Genomic DNA, 24,763 nt, shown 5'->3' with positions numbered 1-24,763 from the left:
ATATGAGAGACTTACCAAGTTTCCTGTAACATTACTTGCAACGTGCCTCGGTAGCGCAGTAGGTAGCGCGTAAGTCTCATAATCTTAAGGTCGTGAGTTCGATCCTCACCCGGGGCATTTAATTTGCTGTACATCATGGCTGAATTAACGGCGTTGCTGTTGCTAGGGAACGAACTTAATTGTCGTTCGTTATCCACAAGGAGTCTACGCCCCAGCGTCAATATGTTTATTTCCAATTATGACAACGTACAACTTTGATCTTTCTCTTCCCTTGTTAGGAGTAAAATAATGAATAGTCAATTTCGAGCTGTGCGCCATGCCAGTCTGTAGGCGCAAATATGCTCGCAAACGGAGAACTGCACTGAGTCCAGATTCAGCACGAAATACGAGAGGAGACGGAGAAAACCTCACGCTTATCGAGCAACTCCGGTGTGGTCTAGTGGCTAGGATACCTGGCTTTCACCCAGGAGGCCCGGGTTCGATTCCCGGTACCGGAACGGAAGTTTTTGCGCACACAACGCTCCACGTTTTGGCCTTCGAACTGTCGTTTGTCGCCCACCTTGCGAAGCTTCGACCGAACGTAATCGGGGAAAACAGGCACATGATGCAATTACTGTCGGCACCGGAATAAAGGGAGAAGAGGCTCTGGTCCGCTGTTGGGCTGCTACCAGCGTCAGTGGGAAGTCGGTGAAGTCGCCAGTTGCGCCAGAAGCCAGAAATTACCGTAGTACGCCTACACACGCGTTCCAGTTATTTACATTGCTTGCAGCCGCTCCATCCACAACGAGCGTGAGCCCGGATAGCTCAGTCGGTAGAGCATTAGGCTTTTAACCTAAGGGTCCAGGGTTCAAGTCCCTGTCCGGGCGAAGATTTTAACGTTTCCGTAATGGCTCGTCTCGTAGCGATGGTAACCCTGCCGTAATCAGTACACGGAGTTCGTTTCCTGTCAACAGTCTGCGCAGACCGGTTGGATTCTTCACGATTCCAGGGAAACTTCAGTTACGAGCAGTCGTGGCCGAGTGGTTAAGGCGTCTGACTAGAAATCAGATTCCCTCTGGGAGCGTAGGTTCGAGTCCTACCGACTGCGTCGGTTTTTTCTTTAAGAACAACGAGCAGAAAATTTCGCAGATTGCCTGTCGTTTTGGTACCTCTCCACACCTCGCCTCTCTCAGCCGTTTATAGTGCCTGTCCTTTTGATAAGGGCGAATTCCAAGCGTCAGCTTTCGCGTCAGCCGAGCAAAGTCGGGACATACGACAGGATGGTCTGCGTGGAGCTACGACGAAAAAAACCTTCATTTAACAGCACGCGGCTCACATACTCATACGAAAAAACCAGCGCCACTTGCGGTGGCCGGGAATCGAACCCGGATCAACTGCTTGGAAGGCAACTATGCTCACCATTACACCACCACCGCACAGGCGCTGCTCGCAACGCCCCGCTGTGTCGGCTTCCTGCCCGCCAGCAGCGGCCCACGGTGATAGTAGCTGCAGGCGCTTTACGAGGTAGGAGGGTGCATCCACACGCATTCGGGTAGCGCCTCCACGCACGCTGCGTCTTTGGGCAAGACTAGTCGCCGCGGCCGCAAGGTTACTCACACGATAGAGATGAGCATTCGTTTTAAGGCAGTGTAGTGGAGCACTCCGCGTGTGTAGCACTTTTTTCGGTTGTATCCGACGTCGCTGGGTGGCAATCCCACTTTCCCCTGCAGAAAAGTACTCGGGAAGCACGGGCAGCTTGTCGAGCATCGGTGGTTCAATGGCATGTGCCTCAGTAGTGCAGTAGGCAGCGCGTAAGTCTCATAATCTTAAGGCTTGCCGGCACGATAGCTCAGCGTGTTCGGTCTGAGAGTTATCTGCCCTCTGTAATAAAAGACCGAGTCAACGATGAACATGAACGGGCGCCATCGGACGTCCGCCCCCAACAAATGCAACGAAAGAAATGAGAACAAAAAAAAAAAAAAATTGGTGAATGCTCGCTTAGCATGCGGACGGCACGGGTTCGAATCCCGGCCGATGCATCGTTCTGCTGTTCTCGCTATAATGCTGCCGCGCCGATTCCTCGCCTGAGCTGCGTCAGCCTCAGGAATGCATAGCAAGATTCGCTGTGAGAAGAACCATACACGCAGCACGCAATAGACCGTACTTGAACGGTCGCGTGCTATTTCTGAACTCTGACGACGGCCTGGCCCAACAGGCCGCTGTGTTCAGGTGCCGCAAGGGCGATGTACTGTAACCTCGGGCAGTGCTGCGTTCCGTTGAAAAAGCTGCGGCAGCAGTTTAATCTAGCAAGTAGGGAAAGCACGTGTAGCAACACAACAGATTCTTGAGAAAGCGCAAACTGTCTATCTCTAATATGAGAGACTTACCAAGTTTCCTGTAACATTACTTGCAACGTGCCTCGGTAGCGCAGTAGGTAGCGCGTAAGTCTCATAATCTTAAGGTCGTGAGTTCGATCCTCACCCGGGGCATTTAATTTGCTGTACATCATGGCTGAATTAACGGCGTTGCTGTTGCTAGGGAACGAACTTAATTGTCGTTCGTTATCCACAAGGAGTCTACGCCCCAGCGTCAATATGTTTATTTCCAATTATGACAACGTACAACTTTGATCTTTCTCTTCCCTTGTTAGGAGTAAAATAATGAATAGTCAATTTCGAGCTGTGCGCCATGCCAGTCTGTAGGCGCAAATATGCTCGCAAACGGAGAACTGCACTGAGTCCAGATTCAGCACGAAATACGAGAGGAGACGGAGAAAACCTCACGCTTATCGAGCAACTCCGGTGTGGTCTAGTGGCTAGGATACCTGGCTTTCACCCAGGAGGCCCGGGTTCGATTCCCGGTACCGGAACGGAAGTTTTTGCGCACACAACGCTCCACGTTTTGGCCTTCGAACTGTCGTTTGTCGCCCACCTTGCGAAGCTTCGACCGAACGTAATCGGGGAAAACAGGCACATGATGCAATTACTGTCGGCACCGGAATAAAGGGAGAAGAGGCTCTGGTCCGCTGTTGGGCTGCTACCAGCGTCAGTGGGAAGTCGGTGAAGTCGCCAGTTGCGCCAGAAGCCAGAAATTACCGTAGTACGCCTACACACGCGTTCCAGTTATTTACATTGCTTGCAGCCGCTCCATCCACAACGAGCGTGAGCCCGGATAGCTCAGTCGGTAGAGCATTAGGCTTTTAACCTAAGGGTCCAGGGTTCAAGTCCCTGTCCGGGCGAAGATTTTAACGTTTCCGTAATGGCTCGTCTCGTAGCGATGGTAACCCTGCCGTAATCAGTACACGGAGTTCGTTTCCTGTCAACAGTCTGCGCAGACCGGTTGGATTCTTCACGATTCCAGGGAAACTTCAGTTACGAGCAGTCGTGGCCGAGTGGTTAAGGCGTCTGACTAGAAATCAGATTCCCTCTGGGAGCGTAGGTTCGAGTCCTACCGACTGCGTCGGTTTTTTCTTTAAGAACAACGAGCAGAAAATTTCGCAGATTGCCTGTCGTTTTGGTACCTCTCCACACCTCGCCTCTCTCAGCCGTTTATAGTGCCTGTCCTTTTGATAAGGGCGAATTCCAAGCGTCAGCTTTCGCGTCAGCCGAGCAAAGTCGGGACATACGACAGGATGGTCTGCGTGGAGCTACGACGAAAAAAACCTTCATTTAACAGCACGCGGCTCACATACTCATACGAAAAAACCAGCGCCACTTGCGGTGGCCGGGAATCGAACCCGGATCAACTGCTTGGAAGGCAACTATGCTCACCATTACACCACCACCGCACAGGCGCTGCTCGCAACGCCCCGCTGTGTCGGCTTCCTGCCCGCCAGCAGCGGCCCACGGTGATAGTAGCTGCAGGCGCTTTACGAGGTAGGAGGGTGCATCCACACGCATTCGGGTAGCGCCTCCACGCACGCTGCGTCTTTGGGCAAGACTAGTCGCCGCGGCCGCAAGGTTACTCACACGATAGAGATGAGCATTCGTTTTAAGGCAGTGTAGTGGAGCACTCCGCGTGTGTAGCACTTTTTTCGGTTGTATCCGACGTCGCTGGGTGGCAATCCCACTTTCCCCTGCAGAAAAGTACTCGGGAAGCACGGGCAGCTTGTCGAGCATCGGTGGTTCAATGGCATGTGCCTCAGTAGTGCAGTAGGCAGCGCGTAAGTCTCATAATCTTAAGGCTTGCCGGCACGATAGCTCAGCGTGTTCGGTCTGAGAGTTATCTGCCCTCTGTAATAAAAGACCGAGTCAACGATGAACATGAACGGGCGCCATCGGACGTCCGCCCCCAACAAATGCAACGAAAGAAATGAGAACAAAAAAAAAAAAAAATTGGTGAATGCTCGCTTAGCATGCGGACGGCACGGGTTCGAATCCCGGCCGATGCATCGTTCTGCTGTTCTCGCTATAATGCTGCCGCGCCGATTCCTCGCCTGAGCTGCGTCAGCCTCAGGAATGCATAGCAAGATTCGCTGTGAGAAGAACCATACACGCAGCACGCAATAGACCGTACTTGAACGGTCGCGTGCTATTTCTGAACTCTGACGACGGCCTGGCCCAACAGGCCGCTGTGTTCAGGTGCCGCAAGGGCGATGTACTGTAACCTCGGGCAGTGCTGCGTTCCGTTGAAAAAGCTGCGGCAGCAGTTTAATCTAGCAAGTAGGGAAAGCACGTGTAGCAACACAACAGATTCTTGAGAAAGCGCAAACTGTCTATCTCTAATATGAGAGACTTACCAAGTTTCCTGTAACATTACTTGCAACGTGCCTCGGTAGCGCAGTAGGTAGCGCGTAAGTCTCATAATCTTAAGGTCGTGAGTTCGATCCTCACCCGGGGCATTTAATTTGCTGTACATCATGGCTGAATTAACGGCGTTGCTGTTGCTAGGGAACGAACTTAATTGTCGTTCGTTATCCACAAGGAGTCTACGCCCCAGCGTCAATATGTTTATTTCCAATTATGACAACGTACAACTTTGATCTTTCTCTTCCCTTGTTAGGAGTAAAATAATGAATAGTCAATTTCGAGCTGTGCGCCATGCCAGTCTGTAGGCGCAAATATGCTCGCAAACGGAGAACTGCACTGAGTCCAGATTCAGCACGAAATACGAGAGGAGACGGAGAAAACCTCACGCTTATCGAGCAACTCCGGTGTGGTCTAGTGGCTAGGATACCTGGCTTTCACCCAGGAGGCCCGGGTTCGATTCCCGGTACCGGAACGGAAGTTTTTGCGCACACAACGCTCCACGTTTTGGCCTTCGAACTGTCGTTTGTCGCCCACCTTGCGAAGCTTCGACCGAACGTAATCGGGGAAAACAGGCACATGATGCAATTACTGTCGGCACCGGAATAAAGGGAGAAGAGGCTCTGGTCCGCTGTTGGGCTGCTACCAGCGTCAGTGGGAAGTCGGTGAAGTCGCCAGTTGCGCCAGAAGCCAGAAATTACCGTAGTACGCCTACACACGCGTTCCAGTTATTTACATTGCTTGCAGCCGCTCCATCCACAACGAGCGTGAGCCCGGATAGCTCAGTCGGTAGAGCATTAGGCTTTTAACCTAAGGGTCCAGGGTTCAAGTCCCTGTCCGGGCGAAGATTTTAACGTTTCCGTAATGGCTCGTCTCGTAGCGATGGTAACCCTGCCGTAATCAGTACACGGAGTTCGTTTCCTGTCAACAGTCTGCGCAGACCGGTTGGATTCTTCACGATTCCAGGGAAACTTCAGTTACGAGCAGTCGTGGCCGAGTGGTTAAGGCGTCTGACTAGAAATCAGATTCCCTCTGGGAGCGTAGGTTCGAGTCCTACCGACTGCGTCGGTTTTTTCTTTAAGAACAACGAGCAGAAAATTTCGCAGATTGCCTGTCGTTTTGGTACCTCTCCACACCTCGCCTCTCTCAGCCGTTTATAGTGCCTGTCCTTTTGATAAGGGCGAATTCCAAGCGTCAGCTTTCGCGTCAGCCGAGCAAAGTCGGGACATACGACAGGATGGTCTGCGTGGAGCTACGACGAAAAAAACCTTCATTTAACAGCACGCGGCTCACATACTCATACGAAAAAACCAGCGCCACTTGCGGTGGCCGGGAATCGAACCCGGATCAACTGCTTGGAAGGCAACTATGCTCACCATTACACCACCACCGCACAGGCGCTGCTCGCAACGCCCCGCTGTGTCGGCTTCCTGCCCGCCAGCAGCGGCCCACGGTGATAGTAGCTGCAGGCGCTTTACGAGGTAGGAGGGTGCATCCACACGCATTCGGGTAGCGCCTCCACGCACGCTGCGTCTTTGGGCAAGACTAGTCGCCGCGGCCGCAAGGTTACTCACACGATAGAGATGAGCATTCGTTTTAAGGCAGTGTAGTGGAGCACTCCGCGTGTGTAGCACTTTTTTCGGTTGTATCCGACGTCGCTGGGTGGCAATCCCACTTTCCCCTGCAGAAAAGTACTCGGGAAGCACGGGCAGCTTGTCGAGCATCGGTGGTTCAATGGCATGTGCCTCAGTAGTGCAGTAGGCAGCGCGTAAGTCTCATAATCTTAAGGCTTGCCGGCACGATAGCTCAGCGTGTTCGGTCTGAGAGTTATCTGCCCTCTGTAATAAAAGACCGAGTCAACGATGAACATGAACGGGCGCCATCGGACGTCCGCCCCCAACAAATGCAACGAAAGAAATGAGAACAAAAAAAAAAAAAAATTGGTGAATGCTCGCTTAGCATGCGGACGGCACGGGTTCGAATCCCGGCCGATGCATCGTTCTGCTGTTCTCGCTATAATGCTGCCGCGCCGATTCCTCGCCTGAGCTGCGTCAGCCTCAGGAATGCATAGCAAGATTCGCTGTGAGAAGAACCATACACGCAGCACGCAATAGACCGTACTTGAACGGTCGCGTGCTATTTCTGAACTCTGACGACGGCCTGGCCCAACAGGCCGCTGTGTTCAGGTGCCGCAAGGGCGATGTACTGTAACCTCGGGCAGTGCTGCGTTCCGTTGAAAAAGCTGCGGCAGCAGTTTAATCTAGCAAGTAGGGAAAGCACGTGTAGCAACACAACAGATTCTTGAGAAAGCGCAAACTGTCTATCTCTAATATGAGAGACTTACCAAGTTTCCTGTAACATTACTTGCAACGTGCCTCGGTAGCGCAGTAGGTAGCGCGTAAGTCTCATAATCTTAAGGTCGTGAGTTCGATCCTCACCCGGGGCATTTAATTTGCTGTACATCATGGCTGAATTAACGGCGTTGCTGTTGCTAGGGAACGAACTTAATTGTCGTTCGTTATCCACAAGGAGTCTACGCCCCAGCGTCAATATGTTTATTTCCAATTATGACAACGTACAACTTTGATCTTTCTCTTCCCTTGTTAGGAGTAAAATAATGAATAGTCAATTTCGAGCTGTGCGCCATGCCAGTCTGTAGGCGCAAATATGCTCGCAAACGGAGAACTGCACTGAGTCCAGATTCAGCACGAAATACGAGAGGAGACGGAGAAAACCTCACGCTTATCGAGCAACTCCGGTGTGGTCTAGTGGCTAGGATACCTGGCTTTCACCCAGGAGGCCCGGGTTCGATTCCCGGTACCGGAACGGAAGTTTTTGCGCACACAACGCTCCACGTTTTGGCCTTCGAACTGTCGTTTGTCGCCCACCTTGCGAAGCTTCGACCGAACGTAATCGGGGAAAACAGGCACATGATGCAATTACTGTCGGCACCGGAATAAAGGGAGAAGAGGCTCTGGTCCGCTGTTGGGCTGCTACCAGCGTCAGTGGGAAGTCGGTGAAGTCGCCAGTTGCGCCAGAAGCCAGAAATTACCGTAGTACGCCTACACACGCGTTCCAGTTATTTACATTGCTTGCAGCCGCTCCATCCACAACGAGCGTGAGCCCGGATAGCTCAGTCGGTAGAGCATTAGGCTTTTAACCTAAGGGTCCAGGGTTCAAGTCCCTGTCCGGGCGAAGATTTTAACGTTTCCGTAATGGCTCGTCTCGTAGCGATGGTAACCCTGCCGTAATCAGTACACGGAGTTCGTTTCCTGTCAACAGTCTGCGCAGACCGGTTGGATTCTTCACGATTCCAGGGAAACTTCAGTTACGAGCAGTCGTGGCCGAGTGGTTAAGGCGTCTGACTAGAAATCAGATTCCCTCTGGGAGCGTAGGTTCGAGTCCTACCGACTGCGTCGGTTTTTTCTTTAAGAACAACGAGCAGAAAATTTCGCAGATTGCCTGTCGTTTTGGTACCTCTCCACACCTCGCCTCTCTCAGCCGTTTATAGTGCCTGTCCTTTTGATAAGGGCGAATTCCAAGCGTCAGCTTTCGCGTCAGCCGAGCAAAGTCGGGACAAGTCGGGACATACGACAGGATGGTCTGCGTGGAGCTACGACGAAAAAAACCTTCATTTAACAGCACGCGGCTCACATACTCATACGAAAAAACCAGCGCCACTTGCGGTGGCCGGGAATCGAACCCGGATCAACTGCTTGGAAGGCAACTATGCTCACCATTACACCACCACCGCACAGGCGCTGCTCGCAACGCCCCGCTGTGTCGGCTTCCTGCCCGCCAGCAGCGGCCCACGGTGATAGTAGCTGCAGGCGCTTTACGAGGTAGGAGGGTGCATCCACACGCATTCGGGTAGCGCCTCCACGCACGCTGCGTCTTTGGGCAAGACTAGTCGCCGCGGCCGCAAGGTTACTCACACGATAGAGATGAGCATTCGTTTTAAGGCAGTGTAGTGGAGCACTCCGCGTGTGTAGCACTTTTTTCGGTTGTATCCGACGTCGCTGGGTGGCAATCCCACTTTCCCCTGCAGAAAAGTACTCGGGAAGCACGGGCAGCTTGTCGAGCATCGGTGGTTCAATGGCATGTGCCTCAGTAGTGCAGTAGGCAGCGCGTAAGTCTCATAATCTTAAGGCTTGCCGGCACGATAGCTCAGCGTGTTCGGTCTGAGAGTTATCTGCCCTCTGTAATAAAAGACCGAGTCAACGATGAACATGAACGGGCGCCATCGGACGTCCGCCCCCAACAAATGCAACGAAAGAAATGAGAACAAAAAAAAAAAAAAATTGGTGAATGCTCGCTTAGCATGCGGACGGCACGGGTTCGAATCCCGGCCGATGCATCGTTCTGCTGTTCTCGCTATAATGCTGCCGCGCCGATTCCTCGCCTGAGCTGCGTCAGCCTCAGGAATGCATAGCAAGATTCGCTGTGAGAAGAACCATACACGCAGCACGCAATAGACCGTACTTGAACGGTCGCGTGCTATTTCTGAACTCTGACGACGGCCTGGCCCAACAGGCCGCTGTGTTCAGGTGCCGCAAGGGCGATGTACTGTAACCTCGGGCAGTGCTGCGTTCCGTTGAAAAAGCTGCGGCAGCAGTTTAATCTAGCAAGTAGGGAAAGCACGTGTAGCAACACAACAGATTCTTGAGAAAGCGCAAACTGTCTATCTCTAATATGAGAGACTTACCAAGTTTCCTGTAACATTACTTGCAACGTGCCTCGGTAGCGCAGTAGGTAGCGCGTAAGTCTCATAATCTTAAGGTCGTGAGTTCGATCCTCACCCGGGGCATTTAATTTGCTGTACATCATGGCTGAATTAACGGCGTTGCTGTTGCTAGGGAACGAACTTAATTGTCGTTCGTTATCCACAAGGAGTCTACGCCCCAGCGTCAATATGTTTATTTCCAATTATGACAACGTACAACTTTGATCTTTCTCTTCCCTTGTTAGGAGTAAAATAATGAATAGTCAATTTCGAGCTGTGCGCCATGCCAGTCTGTAGGCGCAAATATGCTCGCAAACGGAGAACTGCACTGAGTCCAGATTCAGCACGAAATACGAGAGGAGACGGAGAAAACCTCACGCTTATCGATCAACTCCGGTGTGGTCTAGTGGCTAGGATACCTGGCTTTCACCCAGGAGGCCCGGGTTCGATTCCCGGTACCGGAACGTAAGTTTTTGCGCACACAACGCTCCACGTTTTGGCCTTCGAACTGTCGTTTGTCGCCCACCTTGCGAAGCTTCGACCGAACGTAATCGGGGAAAACAGGCACATGATGCAATTACTGTCGGCACCGGAATAAAGGGAGAAGAGGCTCTGGTCCGCTGTTGGGCTGCTACCAGCGTCAGTGGGAAGTCGGTGAAGTCGCCAGTTGCGCCAGAAGCCAGAAATTACCGTAGTACGCCTACACACGCGTTCCAGTTATTTACATTGCTTGCAGCCGCTCCATCCACAACGAGCGTGAGCCCGGATAGCTCAGTCGGTAGAGCATTAGGCTTTTAACCTAAGGGTCCAGGGTTCAAGTCCCTGTCCGGGCGAAGATTTTAACGTTTCCGTAATGGCTCGTCTCGTAGCGATGGTAACCCTGCCGTAATCAGTACACGGAGTTCGTTTCCTGTCAACAGTCTGCGCAGACCGGTTGGATTCTTCACGATTCCAGGGAAACTTCAGTTACGAGCAGTCGTGGCCGAGTGGTTAAGGCGTCTGACTAGAAATCAGATTCCCTCTGGGAGCGTAGGTTCGAGTCCTACCGACTGCGTCGGTTTTTTCTTTAAGAACAACGAGCAGAAAATTTCGCAGATTGCCTGTCGTTTTGGTACCTCTCCACACCTCGCCTCTCTCAGCCGTTTATAGTGCCTGTCCTTTTGATAAGGGCGAATTCCAAGCGTCAGCTTTCGCGTCAGCCGAGCAAAGTCGGGACATACGACAGGATGGTCTGCGTGGAGCTACGACGAAAAAAACCTTCATTTAACAGCACGCGGCTCACATACTCATACGAAAAAACCAGCGCCACTTGCGGTGGCCGGGAATCGAACCCGGATCAACTGCTTGGAAGGCAACTATGCTCACCATTACACCACCACCGCACAGGCGCTGCTCGCAACGCCCCGCTGTGTCGGCTTCCTGCCCGCCAGCAGCGGCCCACGGTGATAGTAGCTGCAGGCGCTTTACGAGGTAGGAGGGTGCATCCACACGCATTCGGGTAGCGCCTCCACGCACGCTGCGTCTTTGGGCAAGACTAGTCGCCGCGGCCGCAAGGTTACTCACACGATAGAGATGAGCATTCGTTTTAAGGCAGTGTAGTGGAGCACTCCGCGTGTGTAGCACTTTTTTCGGTTGTATCCGACGTCGCTGGGTGGCAATCCCACTTTCCCCTGCAGAAAAGTACTCGGGAAGCACGGGCAGCTTGTCGAGCATCGGTGGTTCAATGGCATGTGCCTCAGTAGTGCAGTAGGCAGCGCGTAAGTCTCATAATCTTAAGGCTTGCCGGCACGATAGCTCAGCGTGTTCGGTCTGAGAGTTATCTGCCCTCTGTAATAAAAGACCGAGTCAACGATGAACATGAACGGGCGCCATCGGACGTCCGCCCCCAACAAATGCAACGAAAGAAATGAGAACAAAAAAAAAAAAAAATTGGTGAATGCTCGCTTAGCATGCGGACGGCACGGGTTCGAATCCCGGCCGATGCATCGTTCTGCTGTTCTCGCTATAATGCTGCCGCGCCGATTCCTCGCCTGAGCTGCGTCAGCCTCAGGAATGCATAGCAAGATTCGCTGTGAGAAGAACCATACACGCAGCACGCAATAGACCGTACTTGAACGGTCGCGTGCTATTTCTGAACTCTGACGACGGCCTGGCCCAACAGGCCGCTGTGTTCAGGTGCCGCAAGGGCGATGTACTGTAACCTCGGGCAGTGCTGCGTTCCGTTGAAAAAGCTGCGGCAGCAGTTTAATCTAGCAAGTAGGGAAAGCACGTGTAGCAACACAACAGATTCTTGAGAAAGCGCAAACTGTCTATCTCTAATATGAGAGACTTACCAAGTTTCCTGTAACATTACTTGCAACGTGCCTCGGTAGCGCAGTAGGTAGCGCGTAAGTCTCATAATCTTAAGGTCGTGAGTTCGATCCTCACCCGGGGCATTTAATTTGCTGTACATCATGGCTGAATTAACGGCGTTGCTGTTGCTAGGGAACGAACTTAATTGTCGTTCGTTATCCACAAGGAGTCTACGCCCCAGCGTCAATATGTTTATTTCCAATTATGACAACGTACAACTTTGATCTTTCTCTTCCCTTGTTAGGAGTAAAATAATGAATAGTCAATTTCGAGCTGTGCGCCATGCCAGTCTGTAGGCGCAAATATGCTCGCAAACGGAGAACTGCACTGAGTCCAGATTCAGCACGAAATACGAGAGGAGACGGAGAAAACCTCACGCTTATCGAGCAACTCCGGTGTGGTCTAGTGGCTAGGATACCTGGCTTTCACCCAGGAGGCCCGGGTTCGATTCCCGGTACCGGAACGGAAGTTTTTGCGCACACAACGCTCCACGTTTTGGCCTTCGAACTGTCGTTTGTCGCCCACCTTGCGAAGCTTCGACCGAACGTAATCGGGGAAAACAGGCACATGATGCAATTACTGTCGGCACCGGAATAAAGGGAGAAGAGGCTCTGGTCCGCTGTTGGGCTGCTACCAGCGTCAGTGGGAAGTCGGTGAAGTCGCCAGTTGCGCCAGAAGCCAGAAATTACCGTAGTACGCCTACACACGCGTTCCAGTTATTTACATTGCTTGCAGCCGCTCCATCCACAACGAGCGTGAGCCCGGATAGCTCAGTCGGTAGAGCATTAGGCTTTTAACCTAAGGGTCCAGGGTTCAAGTCCCTGTCCGGGCGAAGATTTTAACGTTTCCGTAATGGCTCGTCTCGTAGCGATGGTAACCCTGCCGTAATCAGTACACGGAGTTCGTTTCCTGTCAACAGTCTGCGCAGACCGGTTGGATTCTTCACGATTCCAGGGAAACTTCAGTTACGAGCAGTCGTGGCCGAGTGGTTAAGGCGTCTGACTAGAAATCAGATTCCCTCTGGGAGCGTAGGTTCGAGTCCTACCGACTGCGTCGGTTTTTTCTTTAAGAACAACGAGCAGAAAATTTCGCAGATTGCCTGTCGTTTTGGTACCTCTCCACACCTCGCCTCTCTCAGCCGTTTATAGTGCCTGTCCTTTTGATAAGGGCGAATTCCAAGCGTCAGCTTTCGCGTCAGCCGAGCAAAGTCGGGACATACGACAGGATGGTCTGCGTGGAGCTACGACGAAAAAAACCTTCATTTAACAGCACGCGGCTCACATACTCATACGAAAAAACCAGCGCCACTTGCGGTGGCCGGGAATCGAACCCGGATCAACTGCTTGGAAGGCAACTATGCTCACCATTACACCACCACCGCACTTTTTTTTTTCTTTTTTTTTTTTTTTTTTTTTTTTCTTTTTTTTTTATTTTAAAGGAAATTCATTTGCTCAGCTTCTAGTAGCTAGTTGATAATCATGGGATTCTTAGCCTTCGTAGGATAATGATATTTCTTCGAATTATAGTAAAATTGCCTGCTCTTACAGGCATTACTCGTTTAATGTGCTATATAGGTCACATAGTCGCACCAATATTCAGCCGTTTCATAGACATCTCGTTTTTAATACAAACGTAGAAACTACACCCCTGAGCCTATCGCTGCTACTTCCTCGGCGAGAAACGCTTATTACAGAAAATTTAGACTAAACGAAGGTTCCACCGAGATTCTAACTCGGATCGCTGGATTCAGAGTCCAGAGTGCTAACCGTTACACCATTTTTATTTTTTTTTATTTTTTTTTTATTTTTTAAAGGAGAATAGAAGATTAACAGCATGAGGCGGGTGGAGGCAAAACGGGCAGGGGTCTGAGACTTGAGGCCTGGCCGTGATGTCTCCCCCCAGTCCCGTTGCTGTTGCTTCGTTATAATATTCTTGACGGAGTATGGAAGCTATGCTTTGTGTTCATCCTACTCCTAAACCGATTGATCCTTCATTTTAGACAAAAAATTTAGTTGATGTTGAGGCATTAGCAATTGAAGCTGATAGCTTGTAGCGTGTGCGGTATTTATTTAGTAGATATATATTATTCCCACTGCTTCTTGACAACAAAAAACATGCCTCTTTGTAGCAGAAAAGTAATCATGAAGCAATGGATGCTGATTGTGTATATTTGGTTGCTCATGTTCTAGTTTTTTTTTTTTTATATTAGTTTGTTTGTTTTATTTTCGCTTTTTTTTTTTTTCTTGTAAGGGAAAGAAACTTCATTGAATGCAAAAAATAAGTGTTATGGTAAGGCACTATTGCCATAGCCTTATTGTCTTCTTGATAGGTATAATAATAATAAAAAAAAAGGAGAAAAATCCTCTTCCATTAAAAGAATGAGACTTCCATATCTGTACCCTACGATGGTGATTTTTTGTTGTTTCTTGTTCTTATTTTTTTTTTTTCTTTTTAACGTTTTTTTTTCCGGCTTCTGCTGTGGAAACGAAACAAAATAGCCTTCTGAGTTAGCAGAGTATAATTGATGGTTATATGAAGCTGGAAAATTGTATTTTTTTCTTTTTCCTGGTTTTTAGAAAAACAAGCGTCCATTCGCTTAAAGAAATGATTTGTGTTTATCTCAGCCGCATGTCAACCAATGCCCAGTCGCTCAAATACTATTTTTAGCATATTGCCGTAGTTCTTCTTGTGATCTTTATATTTCAGGGCTCTATAAAAAGCAAACTTCAAGTTCACGTAAAACTCAATGGAATTGTCAGATCCTAGGTGATTAATTACGTAGTTCACATAGTGTCCCATTAACCAGTGGACGGAGTTGTTTTTTGCTGCGGGAAAATAGCGAGTCTGAGGCCTGAGGAATGTCACAGGGGGAAAATTTTCTACCGAAGACCTCGTAAGAAATGCAAGTTGTTCTCTAATCCAATTGCAGATTTGTAGATTCCCACCGCACGTTAATCTGTGCACTAACGTATCTATCAGTTTGCATTTAAGACATAGATTCGTTTCGCCAATGCCGATTGCATGTAGCCTTTCATTAGTGCTGATGGTCCCATTCACTGTTTTATACCATGTTGATTTGACGTCGGATGGAAGACCACGCATATTAATATTTTCCCATATGGCGTCCCAATCAAAATGTGGGTATTTGCTTTCTAATTTGTTTCTCCCCTCCATTTTCCTTCGATGACACAGAATATCGCGGGCCGTGATCCGTCGTGAGTTGATTATGGCATTGCCAAGATAGCTGAGTTCCACGAAATATACTCGAACGTGCTGGAGCCGGTTATTGATTTTTTGCACATTCACCGGTGGCTGTAGACTTGCAGGCCTGACAACTTCAAATAATTTAGTTGTGATGCTGTCAGCGTGGTCGCTAAGGATAGTGGCGGTCCTTTTTATAAAAAGTGCAGACGCCTTATTTCTAATGTCAACTAAACCTAAACCTCCTTTCCTGGGATCTAAGGTCGCTGTTGTTGCAGCTACTCGGAATATTTCACCTCTCCACAGATAACTGGCAATGGTAGACATTATCTGTTTTCCAATCATTTTTGGTAACGGGAAGATCTGCGCTGTAAAGTAACCTTTGGAGAGGAGGCAGTTGTTAATGAAAAGTACCCTCTGAAACTGGTTCATATTACGGGAAAGGTTTTCTCTTGTTATTCCAAGAATTTGTCCTGACGTATTTCTCCAATTGATAGCTGCCATTTTCAATGGACAAGGCGTCAGCGTTATTCCCAGCGCTTTGCACTGGGTGACTTTTGTCGCCCAGGCTAATGTGGTGTGTTGAAAACCCCGTAGGTTTAAAAGTTTGCTTTTGTTTGCGTTGAGACTCGCTCCGGAGACGCTACAGTACTTCTTAATTAGTATGTCCAATTTCGAAATGTCTTCGGCATTACGCACTACGACTCCGACATCATCGGCATAGGCGTTTATAACAGTTCGGTGAGCAGATAATGTGAGGCCAGTCAGGGTGACATGAACACTGCGGAGAAAAGGCTCTAAAGACAGCACGAAGAGGAGCATTGAGAGGGGGCTGCCTTGAGGCACGCCACGCCTGATCTGGATCTGCTTTGTCCTCTGGCTGTTGACTGAGATACAAGCGCTGATTCCTGTTGCAATATTTCTAATCACACTTAGGACGCGCTCATTAAAACCTATTTTCTTCAGTGTGGCTTTAAGGAATCTATGATCCACACGATCAAAAGCTTTCTGGAAGTCAATAAACATGATAGCACATTTGATATTGGTCACAGCAGTGATTGCAATTACATCTCTATATTCAGCTATGCTTTTAAAAATACTCCTATTAGGAACACATGACTGGTATGGGCTTACTATCTTTGTAGCGAGCTGTGAGAGTCTGTTGTTTATAATTCTGCCGATGATTTTATAATCAGAGTTTAACAGAGAGATAGGACGAAAGTTATTAAGGTTTGTTTTTGCAGTAGTTTTTGGAATGAGTACTATTGTACTCTCTTTAAAGACAGAAGGTATCTGTTTTCCCTGAAGTACCTCGTTTGTGATTCGGGTAAACATGTCACCAATCAAAGGCCAGTATCGTATATAAAATTCAACAGGCAAACCATCCGGTCCCGGTGATTTCTTCAAAGGAGATTTGCAGATGGTTCTGTAGATTTCTTCGTTAGGACACTCGACGAGAAGGTTTTCGTTTTCCTCGTCCGACACCTGAGGAGCTATGGAACTAAGGTAATCATCGAAGGACTCTTCACATACAGGACTGACTGAGTATAGGTCTTCGTAATACTTGTGCACTGCATTGACGATGTATCTCTGAGTCGTGAGTGTCTCGCCATTTTCAGACTGAAGTCCATCGATGAAGGTGCGTCTCCTATTTCTTTCGTGCCTCAGTAGATGGTACAAGGAAGCATGTTCATCCTCCACGACTGTTTTAGCCTTTGATTTTATTTTCAGACCCTCCATCTGCTGTCTTTTAATGCTGAGCAATTTGGCCTTGGTTCGCTTGATATCTACCAGACGGATGTTGGAAGTGTCTGCCTGCTCGTATAGATTTCGCAGCATGGTGTAATAAAATTCTATGGAATTTTTCAAATCTTTCGATCGTTGTGCACCATAATGGATGAGAACTTTTCGCAGTTTAGGCTTTGCCCTGTTGCACCACCAGTCTAGTACTGAGACATGCCTGTTTACGGAGCGGAGGCACATCGCCCACGCTTCTGTCAAACTTTCCTCGAGTCCGTCTTCCTGCATCAGTGACATGTTAAGGTGCCATTGACTTCTGAAACGACGAGTAGGTTGCGCAGTAAGGCTGACGGTAGCAAGCACGGCACTATGATCAGAAAAGTAGACAGGAGTCGTCTCCGCTTTAATGAAAGAGCTGACTAGACTTTGCGATATGTAGAGTCTGTCAATTCTACTTCGTGATTGAGGACCGATATATGTGAAAGCCACAAATGTGGGATACGTTATTTCCCAAGCATCTTTAAGCTGTAAAACAGTGACAAAACGCTTCAATTCATTGCAGTTATTAAAATTTGGAACCTGGTCTTTTTTATTGATCACACAATTAAAATCACCGCCGATTATAAGATCCGTTGGGTTTTTCCGCAATAAATAAATGATCTCGTCTTTAAAGAACTGTGCTCTTGCCATTCTATTGGATGTGCCGGAAGGGGCATACAGATTGATAAGAGTAAAACCAAAGACTTTTATACCTATCGCTCTGCCGGATTCCAATCTTTCAATATCTGTGACAGGGATCCCCTCCCGGACTAAAATTGCTGTCCCTATGTTAGTGTCAAGCGAGACATTTGAAATAGACAAATATCCTGGCACTGTAAGGTTAGTGAGAACAACTTCTTGTAGGAAAACAATGTCCGTCCCTGACTCATATAGGTACTCTTTGAGCGCCGCAATTTTAGTCGTCGATGTAATCCTGTTAATATTGATAGTTGCAAAAGTATACGCCTGGGACATTTAGTTTACATAAAAATGTACATAAAGGAATAAAAAAAAAATTTGTAAAATAATGAGAAAAACAGGGAGCTGTGTCGCTTCTAGAAGGGATAAAATATTCCACGTCAACAAGCACCTGCAAGAATAATCTACAGAAAAATACCTATGAGTATGGAGAATACATGAACCACTGCGTTTGGTTCCTCCGAAAAATGACTAAGACAATAGGACAATCAGAACATAAAGCGGTTCAACGATATTTTTCCCCTTTTTTTTTTTGTTGAAATGTGATCCTCAGTTTGGTGGAGTATTCCTAAGTTCTCGGGTTTTAGTTTTGCAGAGGGGCTTTCCATCACTAATGGTACTTGAAGGGACATCCTTAGGTTTTTCCGTAATAATTTCATACAGGACATTCTTGGCCGTTGCGTCATCTTTTCCAGGTTGTTGTTTGCTTTGGTTACGGGAAGCTTTGAGATTAGGTTGCGGTTTGAGTCTACGTCTTTGGACATCGTGGTTCAACGCACCGTCCTTCGCGTTGTCTATCTTCACCACCGTTGAGACCGAAGCTGCCTCAACAGTGTCCTGTTCATGACGTCCACTTCCTTGTCCTTCCGGCACTAACTCCAGGGCACTGACTGAATCGGTTGGTTGGGGGTCGGTGAGTTCGTGAATGCGGTTCTGCTCCGTCACCTCATGGGGTTCGGAGTGCGGCACGTCCGTCGCCGCGACAACCGTTACTGCTTCGCCTCCGTGGTCGGTTGGTACCTGTGCGGCAGCCGACAGCGGTTGGGTTGTCTTAGCCGCTGTCGTCATTTCCATACATGTACTGTCTGTTTCCTCTAACACATCTGCGTCACACTGCTTCTGTTTGCGGGTGGAGGGGGAGTGTCGGGAGGACTCGCCGTCCGAGCCGTCATCAGTCACCTCCAACGGTCGTTTCTTATTCTGAAGATCGCATTCGGGAACAGAAGGGTGACTTGTTATTACTTGCAGAGGCGGGAACTCTGTGTTAGTTACAGCGGGCATTGTAGAAGTACCTGCACCACTGTCATTAGCAGAAGGAGGGGAGTTGCTGCTTGGTAAGACGTCGCTAAGGGTCAATTTTTGACGCTGTGTTAGATTATTCCGGAGGACAAAAACACGGCGTGGACAATCTTGTCTGAAATGACCTGTCTCGTTACAAATATTACACGTACGCTCCTGTCCAGAATAAACAACATGTGCTTTATGACCTGCAACAGATATATGGGACGGAATATTGGCTTTCACCTCCATTTCGACGGACCTAATGCCATTATAACACTGTATCTTGTACAGCTTCGACCATCTTTCGTTATAGATGGATTTAACTTCCCCATATTTAGATAGAGCGTCTTTGATCAACTGATTGTCAACTTCGATAGGAACGTTCAAAATCCTCACATTGGTGTACATGATATCAGCTTTTCGTACAGAAACATTACTTGTTGAACCATCACGATGAACAAATTCAACAGAATTACCCCATTTTGCAATTAACTTATCGACAGTCACGGAGTTCAGAAATTTAACATAAACACAGTATTTTTCAGCATCTAACTGCGTGGTGTGAACAGAGTCAGAATTGATACAGATTACCTCGGTGAGCCAGTCATGGATCTCCAGTGCAGTGGGTTGGACCGGCCGGGTTTCCTTCTCGAACGAGAAGACTAACGTATTCTTCCTGACGGTGTCAGACATGATCTTCTGTGCCGACGAAATTCCGGTACAAACCGAAATCGCGACGAAGAACGAAACGGAGAATGGACAATAACACTTCACAAACACTTATCAGGACCACCAAATGCAATAAAACTACGAAAATGCACAGACAGCTGTACGTAAACACAAAACACCGGCGATTGCGCTAGCGTGTGCGGAGCAAGCAACAAGCACGTCCGACCGCGGCGACGGCTAAAGCCAGAATCCCACACAGGCGCTGCTCGCAACGCCCCGCTGTGTCGGCTTCCTGCCCGCCAGCAGCGGCCCACGGTGATAGTAGCTGCAGGCGCTTTACGAGGTAGGAGGGTGCATCCACACGCATTCGGGTAGCGCCTCCACGCACGCTGCGTCTTTGGGCAAGACTAGTCGCCGCGGCCGCAAGGTTACTCACACGATAGAGATGAGCATTCGTTTTAAGGCAGTGTAGTGGAGCACTCCGCGTGTGTAGCACTTTTTTCGGTTGTATCCGACGTCGCTGGGTGGCAATCCCACTTTCCCCTGCAGAAAAGTACTCGGGAAGCACGGGCAGCTTGTCGAGCATCGGTGGTTCAATGGCATGTGCCTCAGTAGTGCAGTAGGCAGCGCGTAAGTCTCATAATCTTAAGGCTTGCCGGCACGATAGCTCAGCGTGTTCGGTCTGAGAGTTATCTGCCCTCTGTAATAAAAGACCGAGTCAACGATGAACATGAACGGGCGCCATCGGACGTCCGCCCCCAACAAATGCAACGAAAGAAATGAGAACAAAAAAAAAAAAAATTGGTGAATGCTCGCTTAGCATGCGGACGGCACGGGTTCGAATCCCGGCCGATGCATCGTTCTGCTGTTCTCGCTATAATGCTGCCGCGCCGATTCCTCGCCTGAGCTGCGTCAGCCTCAGGAATGCATAGCAAGATTCGCTGTGAGAAGAACCATACACGCAGCACGCAATAGACCGTACTTGAACGGTCGCGTGCTATTTCTGAACTCTGACGACGGCCTGGCCCAACAGGCCGCTGTGTTCAGGTGCCGCAAGGGCGATGTACTGTAACCTCGGGCAGTGCTGCGTTCCGTTGAAAAAGCTGCGGCAGCAGTTTAATCTAGCAAGTAGGGAAAGCACGTGTAGCAACACAACAGATTCTTGAGAAAGCGCAAACTGTCTATCTCTAATATGAGAGACTTACCAAGTTTCCTGTAACATTACTTTCAACGTGCCTCGGTAGCGCAGTAGGTAGCGCGTAAGTCTCATAATCTTAAGGTCGTGAGTTCGATCCTCACCCGGGGCATTTAATTTGCTGTACATCATGGCTGAATTAACGGCGTTGCTGTTGCTAGGGAACGAACTTAATTGTCGTTCGTTATCCACAAGGAGTCTACGCCCCAGCGTCAATATGTTTATTTCCAATTATGACAACGTACAACTTTGATCTTTCTCTTCCCTTGTTAGGAGTAAAATAATGAATAGTCAATTTCGAGCTGTGCGCCATGCCAGTCTGTAGGCGCAAATATGCTCGCAAACGGAGAACTGCACTGAGTCCAGATTCAGCACGAAATACGAGAGGAGACGGAGAAAACCTCACGCTTATCGAGCAACTCCGGTGTGGTCTAGTGGCTAGGATACCTGGCTTTCACCCAGGAGGCCCGGGTTCGATTCCCGGTACCGGAACGGAAGTTTTTGCGCACACAACGCTCCACGTTTTGGCCTTCGAACTGTCGTTTGTCGCCCACCTTGCGAAGCTTCGACCGAACGTAATCGGGGAAAACAGGCACATGATGCAATTACTGTCGGCACCGGAATAAAGGGAGAAGAGGCTCTGGTCCGCTGTTGGGCTGCTACCAGCGTCAGTGGGAAGTCGGTGAAGTCGCCAGTTGCGCCAGAAGCCAGAAATTACCGTAGTACGCCTACACACGCGTTCCAGTTATTTACATTGCTTGCAGCCGCTCCATCCACAACGAGCGTGAGCGCGGATAGCTCAGTCGGTAGAGCATTAGGCTTTTAACCTAAGGGTCCAGGGTTCAAGTCCCTGTCCGGGCGAAGATTTTAACGTTTCCGTAATGGCTCGTCTCGTAGCGATGGTAACCCTGCCGTAATCAGTACACGGAGTTCGTTTCCTGTCAACAGTCTGCGCAGACCGGTTGGATTCTTCAGGATTCCAGGGAAACTTCAGTTACGAGCAGTCGTGGCCGAGTGGTTAAGGCGTCTGACTAGAAATCAGATTCCCTCTGGGAGCGTAGGTTCGAGTCCTACCGACTGCGTCGGTTTTTTCTTTAAGAACAACGAGCAGAAAATTTCGCAGATTGCCTGTCGTTTTGGTACCTCTCCACACCTCGCCTCTCTCAGCCGTTTATAGTGCCTGTCCTTTTGATAAGGGCGAATTCCAAGCGTCAGCTTTCGCGTCAGCCGAGCAAAGTCGGGACATACGACAGGATGGTCTGCGTGGAGCTACGACGAAAAAAACCTTCATTTAACAGCACGCGGCTCACATACTCATACGAAAAAACCAGCGCCACTTGCGGTGGCCGGGAATCGAACCCGGATCAACTGCTTGGAAGGCAACTATGCTCACCATTACACCACCACCGCACAGGCGCTGCTCGCAACGCCCCGCTGTGTCGGCTTCCTGCCCGCCAGCAGCGGCCCACGGTGATAGTAGCTGCAGGCGCTTTACGAGGTAGGAGGGTGCATCCACACGCATTCGGGTAGCGCCTCCACGCACGCTGCGTCTTTGGGCAAGACTAGTCGCCGCGGCCGCAAGGTTACTCACACGATAGAGATGAGCATTCGTTTTAAGGCAGTGTAGTGGAGCACTCCGCGTGTGTAGCACTTTTTTCGGTTGTATCCGACGTCGCTGGGTGGCAATCCCACTTTCCCCTGCAGAAAAGTACTCGGGAAGCACGGGCAGCTTGTCGAGCATCGGTGGTTCAATGGCATGTGCCTCAGTAGTGCAGTAGGCAGCGCGTAAGTCTCATAATCTTAAGGCTTGCCGGCACGATAGCTCAGCGTGTTCGGTCTGAGAGTTATCTGCCCTCTGTAATAAAAGACCGAGTCAACGATGAACATGAACGGGCGCCATCGGACGTCCGCCCCCAACAAATGCGACGAAAGAAATGAGAACAAAAAAAAAAAAAATTGGTGAATGCTCGCTTAGCATGCGGACGGCACGGGTTCGAATCCCGGCCGATGCATCGTTCTGCTGTTCTCGCTATAATGCTGCCGCGCCGATTCCTCGCCTGAGCTGCGTCAGCCTCAGGAATGCATAGCAAGATTCGCTGTGAGAAGAACCATACACGCAGCACGCAATAGACCGTACTTGAACGGTCGCGTGCTATTTCTGAACTCTGACGACGGCCTGGCCCAACAGGCCGCTGTGTTCAGGTGCCGCAAGGGCGATGTACTGTAACCTCGGGCAGTGCTGCGTTCCGTTGAAAAAGCTGCGGCAGCAGTTTAATCTAGCAAGTAGGGAAAGCACGTGTAGCAACACAACAGATTCTTGAGAAAGCGCAAACTGTCTATCTCTAATATGAGAGACTTACCAAGTTTCCTGTAACATTACTTGCAACGTGCCTCGGTAGCGCAGTAGGTAGCGCGTAAGTCTCATAATCTTAAGGTCGTGAGTTCGATCCTCACCCGGGGCATTTAATTTGCTGTACATCATGGCTGAATTAACGGCGTTGCTGTTGCTAGGGAACGAACTTAATTGTCGTTCGTTATCCACAAGGAGTCTACGCCCCAGCGTCAATATGTTTATTTCCAATTATGACAACGTACAACTTTGATCTTTCTCTTCCCTTGTTAGGAGTAAAATAATGAATAGTCAATTTCGAGCTGTGCGCCATGCCAGTCTGTAGGCGCAAATATGCTCGCAAACGGAGAACTGCACTGAGTCCAGATTCAGCACGAAATACGAGAGGAGACGGAGAAAACCTCACGCTTATCGAGCAACTCCGGTGTGGTCTAGTGGCTAGGATACCTGGCTTTCACCCAGGAGGCCCGGGTTCGATTCCCGGTACCGGAACGGAAGTTTTTGCGCACACAACGCTCCACGTTTTGGCCTTCGAACTGTCGTTTGTCGCCCACCTTGCGAAGCTTCGACCGAACGTAATCGGGGAAAACAGGCACATGATGCAATTACTGTCGGCACCGGAATAAAGGGAGAAGAGGCTCTGGTCCGCTGTTGGGCTGCTACCAGCGTCAGTGGGAAGTCGGTGAAGTCGCCAGTTGCGCCAGAAGCCAGAAATTACCGTAGTACGCCTACACACGCGTTCCAGTTATTTACATTGCTTGCAGCCGCTCCATCCACAACGAGCGTGAGCGCGGATAGCTCAGTCGGTAGAGCATTAGGCTTTTAACCTAAGGGTCCAGGGTTCAAGTCCCTGTCCGGGCGAAGATTTTAACGTTTCCGTAATGGCTCGTCTCCTAGCGATGGTAACCCTGCCGTAATCAGTACACGGAGTTCGTTTCCTGTCAACAGTCTGCGCAGACCGGTTGGATTCTTCAGGATTCCAGGGAAACTTCAGTTACGAGCAGTCGTGGCCGAGTGGTTAAGGCGTCTGACTAGAAATCAGATTCCCTCTGGGAGCGTAGGTTCGAGTCCTACCGACTGCGTCGGTTTTTTCTTTAAGAACAACGAGCAGAAAATTTCGCAGATTGCCTGTCGTTTTGGTACCTCTCCACACCTCGCCTCTCTCAGCCGTTTATAGTGCCTGTCCTTTTGATAAGGGCGAATTCCAAGCGTCAGCTTTCGCGTCAGCCGAGCAAAGTCGGGACATACGACAGGATGGTCTGCGTGGAGCTACGACGAAAAAAACCTTCATTTAACAGCACGCGGCTCACATACTCATACGAAAAAACCAGCGCCACTTGCGGTGGCCGGGAATCGAACCCGGATCAACTGCTTGGAAGGCAACTATGCTCACCATTACACCACCACCGCACAGGCGCTGCTCGCAACGCCCCGCTGTGTCGGCTTCCTGCCCGCCAGCAGCGGCCCACGGTGATAGTAGCTGCAGGCGCTTTACGAGGTAGGAGGGTGCATCCACACGCATTCGGGTAGCGCCTCCACGCACGCTGCGTCTTTGGGCAAGACTAGTCGCCGCGGCCGCAAGGTTACTCACACGATAGAGATGAGCATTCGTTTTAAGGCAGTGTAGTGGAGCACTCCGCGTGTGTAGCACTTTTTTCGGTTGTATCCGACGTCGCTGGGTGGCAATCCCACTTTCCCCTGCAGAAAAGTACTCGGGAAGCACGGGCAGCTTGTCGAGCATCGGTGGTTCAATGGCATGTGCCTCAGTAGTGCAGTAGGCAGCGCGTAAG

At 49.7% G+C, this 24,763-nt stretch overlaps 40 non-coding genes across 40 annotated transcripts; 32 read left to right on the top strand and 8 right to left on the bottom strand.

Annotated features, from left to right (window-relative positions):
* The first annotated feature begins 44 nt into the window (after positions 1–44).
* Positions 45–117, top strand: Trnam-cau. The gene has a single exon. It is a non-coding gene; the product is annotated as a tRNA-Met (tRNA).
* Positions 118–425: 308 nt separating this feature from the next.
* Positions 426–497, top strand: Trnae-uuc. The gene has a single exon. It is a non-coding gene; the product is annotated as a tRNA-Glu (tRNA).
* A 296-nt stretch (positions 498–793) lies between these two features.
* Positions 794–866, top strand: Trnak-uuu. The gene has a single exon. It is a non-coding gene; the product is annotated as a tRNA-Lys (tRNA).
* A 139-nt stretch (positions 867–1,005) lies between these two features.
* Positions 1,006–1,087, top strand: Trnas-aga. Its single transcript has one exon. It is a non-coding gene; the product is annotated as a tRNA-Ser (tRNA).
* A 256-nt stretch (positions 1,088–1,343) lies between these two features.
* On the bottom strand, positions 1,344–1,415 carry Trnag-ucc. The gene has a single exon. It is a non-coding gene; the product is annotated as a tRNA-Gly (tRNA).
* Positions 1,416–2,395: 980 nt separating this feature from the next.
* On the top strand, positions 2,396–2,468 carry Trnam-cau. The gene has a single exon. It is a non-coding gene; the product is annotated as a tRNA-Met (tRNA).
* A 308-nt stretch (positions 2,469–2,776) lies between these two features.
* On the top strand, positions 2,777–2,848 carry Trnae-uuc. The gene has a single exon. It is a non-coding gene; the product is annotated as a tRNA-Glu (tRNA).
* Positions 2,849–3,144: 296 nt separating this feature from the next.
* Trnak-uuu lies at positions 3,145–3,217 on the top strand. The gene has a single exon. It is a non-coding gene; the product is annotated as a tRNA-Lys (tRNA).
* Positions 3,218–3,356: 139 nt separating this feature from the next.
* Trnas-aga lies at positions 3,357–3,438 on the top strand. Its single transcript has one exon. It is a non-coding gene; the product is annotated as a tRNA-Ser (tRNA).
* A 256-nt stretch (positions 3,439–3,694) lies between these two features.
* Trnag-ucc lies at positions 3,695–3,766 on the bottom strand. The gene has a single exon. It is a non-coding gene; the product is annotated as a tRNA-Gly (tRNA).
* Positions 3,767–4,746: 980 nt separating this feature from the next.
* On the top strand, positions 4,747–4,819 carry Trnam-cau. Its single transcript has one exon. It is a non-coding gene; the product is annotated as a tRNA-Met (tRNA).
* Positions 4,820–5,127: 308 nt separating this feature from the next.
* Positions 5,128–5,199, top strand: Trnae-uuc. The gene has a single exon. It is a non-coding gene; the product is annotated as a tRNA-Glu (tRNA).
* Positions 5,200–5,495: 296 nt separating this feature from the next.
* On the top strand, positions 5,496–5,568 carry Trnak-uuu. The gene has a single exon. It is a non-coding gene; the product is annotated as a tRNA-Lys (tRNA).
* A 139-nt stretch (positions 5,569–5,707) lies between these two features.
* Positions 5,708–5,789, top strand: Trnas-aga. Its single transcript has one exon. It is a non-coding gene; the product is annotated as a tRNA-Ser (tRNA).
* A 256-nt stretch (positions 5,790–6,045) lies between these two features.
* Positions 6,046–6,117, bottom strand: Trnag-ucc. Its single transcript has one exon. It is a non-coding gene; the product is annotated as a tRNA-Gly (tRNA).
* A 980-nt stretch (positions 6,118–7,097) lies between these two features.
* On the top strand, positions 7,098–7,170 carry Trnam-cau. Its single transcript has one exon. It is a non-coding gene; the product is annotated as a tRNA-Met (tRNA).
* A 308-nt stretch (positions 7,171–7,478) lies between these two features.
* On the top strand, positions 7,479–7,550 carry Trnae-uuc. The gene has a single exon. It is a non-coding gene; the product is annotated as a tRNA-Glu (tRNA).
* A 296-nt stretch (positions 7,551–7,846) lies between these two features.
* Trnak-uuu lies at positions 7,847–7,919 on the top strand. The gene has a single exon. It is a non-coding gene; the product is annotated as a tRNA-Lys (tRNA).
* A 139-nt stretch (positions 7,920–8,058) lies between these two features.
* Trnas-aga lies at positions 8,059–8,140 on the top strand. The gene has a single exon. It is a non-coding gene; the product is annotated as a tRNA-Ser (tRNA).
* Positions 8,141–8,406: 266 nt separating this feature from the next.
* Trnag-ucc lies at positions 8,407–8,478 on the bottom strand. Its single transcript has one exon. It is a non-coding gene; the product is annotated as a tRNA-Gly (tRNA).
* A 980-nt stretch (positions 8,479–9,458) lies between these two features.
* Trnam-cau lies at positions 9,459–9,531 on the top strand. The gene has a single exon. It is a non-coding gene; the product is annotated as a tRNA-Met (tRNA).
* A 308-nt stretch (positions 9,532–9,839) lies between these two features.
* Trnae-uuc lies at positions 9,840–9,911 on the top strand. The gene has a single exon. It is a non-coding gene; the product is annotated as a tRNA-Glu (tRNA).
* Positions 9,912–10,207: 296 nt separating this feature from the next.
* On the top strand, positions 10,208–10,280 carry Trnak-uuu. Its single transcript has one exon. It is a non-coding gene; the product is annotated as a tRNA-Lys (tRNA).
* A 139-nt stretch (positions 10,281–10,419) lies between these two features.
* On the top strand, positions 10,420–10,501 carry Trnas-aga. The gene has a single exon. It is a non-coding gene; the product is annotated as a tRNA-Ser (tRNA).
* A 256-nt stretch (positions 10,502–10,757) lies between these two features.
* Positions 10,758–10,829, bottom strand: Trnag-ucc. Its single transcript has one exon. It is a non-coding gene; the product is annotated as a tRNA-Gly (tRNA).
* A 980-nt stretch (positions 10,830–11,809) lies between these two features.
* Trnam-cau lies at positions 11,810–11,882 on the top strand. Its single transcript has one exon. It is a non-coding gene; the product is annotated as a tRNA-Met (tRNA).
* A 308-nt stretch (positions 11,883–12,190) lies between these two features.
* Trnae-uuc lies at positions 12,191–12,262 on the top strand. Its single transcript has one exon. It is a non-coding gene; the product is annotated as a tRNA-Glu (tRNA).
* Positions 12,263–12,558: 296 nt separating this feature from the next.
* Positions 12,559–12,631, top strand: Trnak-uuu. Its single transcript has one exon. It is a non-coding gene; the product is annotated as a tRNA-Lys (tRNA).
* Positions 12,632–12,770: 139 nt separating this feature from the next.
* On the top strand, positions 12,771–12,852 carry Trnas-aga. The gene has a single exon. It is a non-coding gene; the product is annotated as a tRNA-Ser (tRNA).
* A 256-nt stretch (positions 12,853–13,108) lies between these two features.
* Positions 13,109–13,180, bottom strand: Trnag-ucc. The gene has a single exon. It is a non-coding gene; the product is annotated as a tRNA-Gly (tRNA).
* A 7,482-nt stretch (positions 13,181–20,662) lies between these two features.
* On the top strand, positions 20,663–20,735 carry Trnam-cau. Its single transcript has one exon. It is a non-coding gene; the product is annotated as a tRNA-Met (tRNA).
* A 308-nt stretch (positions 20,736–21,043) lies between these two features.
* Trnae-uuc lies at positions 21,044–21,115 on the top strand. The gene has a single exon. It is a non-coding gene; the product is annotated as a tRNA-Glu (tRNA).
* Positions 21,116–21,411: 296 nt separating this feature from the next.
* Positions 21,412–21,484, top strand: Trnak-uuu. The gene has a single exon. It is a non-coding gene; the product is annotated as a tRNA-Lys (tRNA).
* A 139-nt stretch (positions 21,485–21,623) lies between these two features.
* Positions 21,624–21,705, top strand: Trnas-aga. Its single transcript has one exon. It is a non-coding gene; the product is annotated as a tRNA-Ser (tRNA).
* Positions 21,706–21,961: 256 nt separating this feature from the next.
* Positions 21,962–22,033, bottom strand: Trnag-ucc. Its single transcript has one exon. It is a non-coding gene; the product is annotated as a tRNA-Gly (tRNA).
* A 979-nt stretch (positions 22,034–23,012) lies between these two features.
* On the top strand, positions 23,013–23,085 carry Trnam-cau. The gene has a single exon. It is a non-coding gene; the product is annotated as a tRNA-Met (tRNA).
* A 308-nt stretch (positions 23,086–23,393) lies between these two features.
* Trnae-uuc lies at positions 23,394–23,465 on the top strand. The gene has a single exon. It is a non-coding gene; the product is annotated as a tRNA-Glu (tRNA).
* A 296-nt stretch (positions 23,466–23,761) lies between these two features.
* On the top strand, positions 23,762–23,834 carry Trnak-uuu. The gene has a single exon. It is a non-coding gene; the product is annotated as a tRNA-Lys (tRNA).
* Positions 23,835–23,973: 139 nt separating this feature from the next.
* Trnas-aga lies at positions 23,974–24,055 on the top strand. The gene has a single exon. It is a non-coding gene; the product is annotated as a tRNA-Ser (tRNA).
* A 256-nt stretch (positions 24,056–24,311) lies between these two features.
* Trnag-ucc lies at positions 24,312–24,383 on the bottom strand. The gene has a single exon. It is a non-coding gene; the product is annotated as a tRNA-Gly (tRNA).
* Between the last annotated feature and the right edge of the window lie 380 nt (positions 24,384–24,763).

Source organism: Schistocerca americana, unplaced genomic scaffold (genome assembly GCF_021461395.2).
Source record: "Schistocerca americana isolate TAMUIC-IGC-003095 unplaced genomic scaffold, iqSchAmer2.1 HiC_scaffold_271, whole genome shotgun sequence".
In the NCBI taxonomy this organism is placed as follows: Eukaryota; Metazoa; Arthropoda; class Insecta; order Orthoptera; family Acrididae; genus Schistocerca; species Schistocerca americana.
This window is presented reverse-complemented; position numbering and strand designations above follow the sequence as displayed.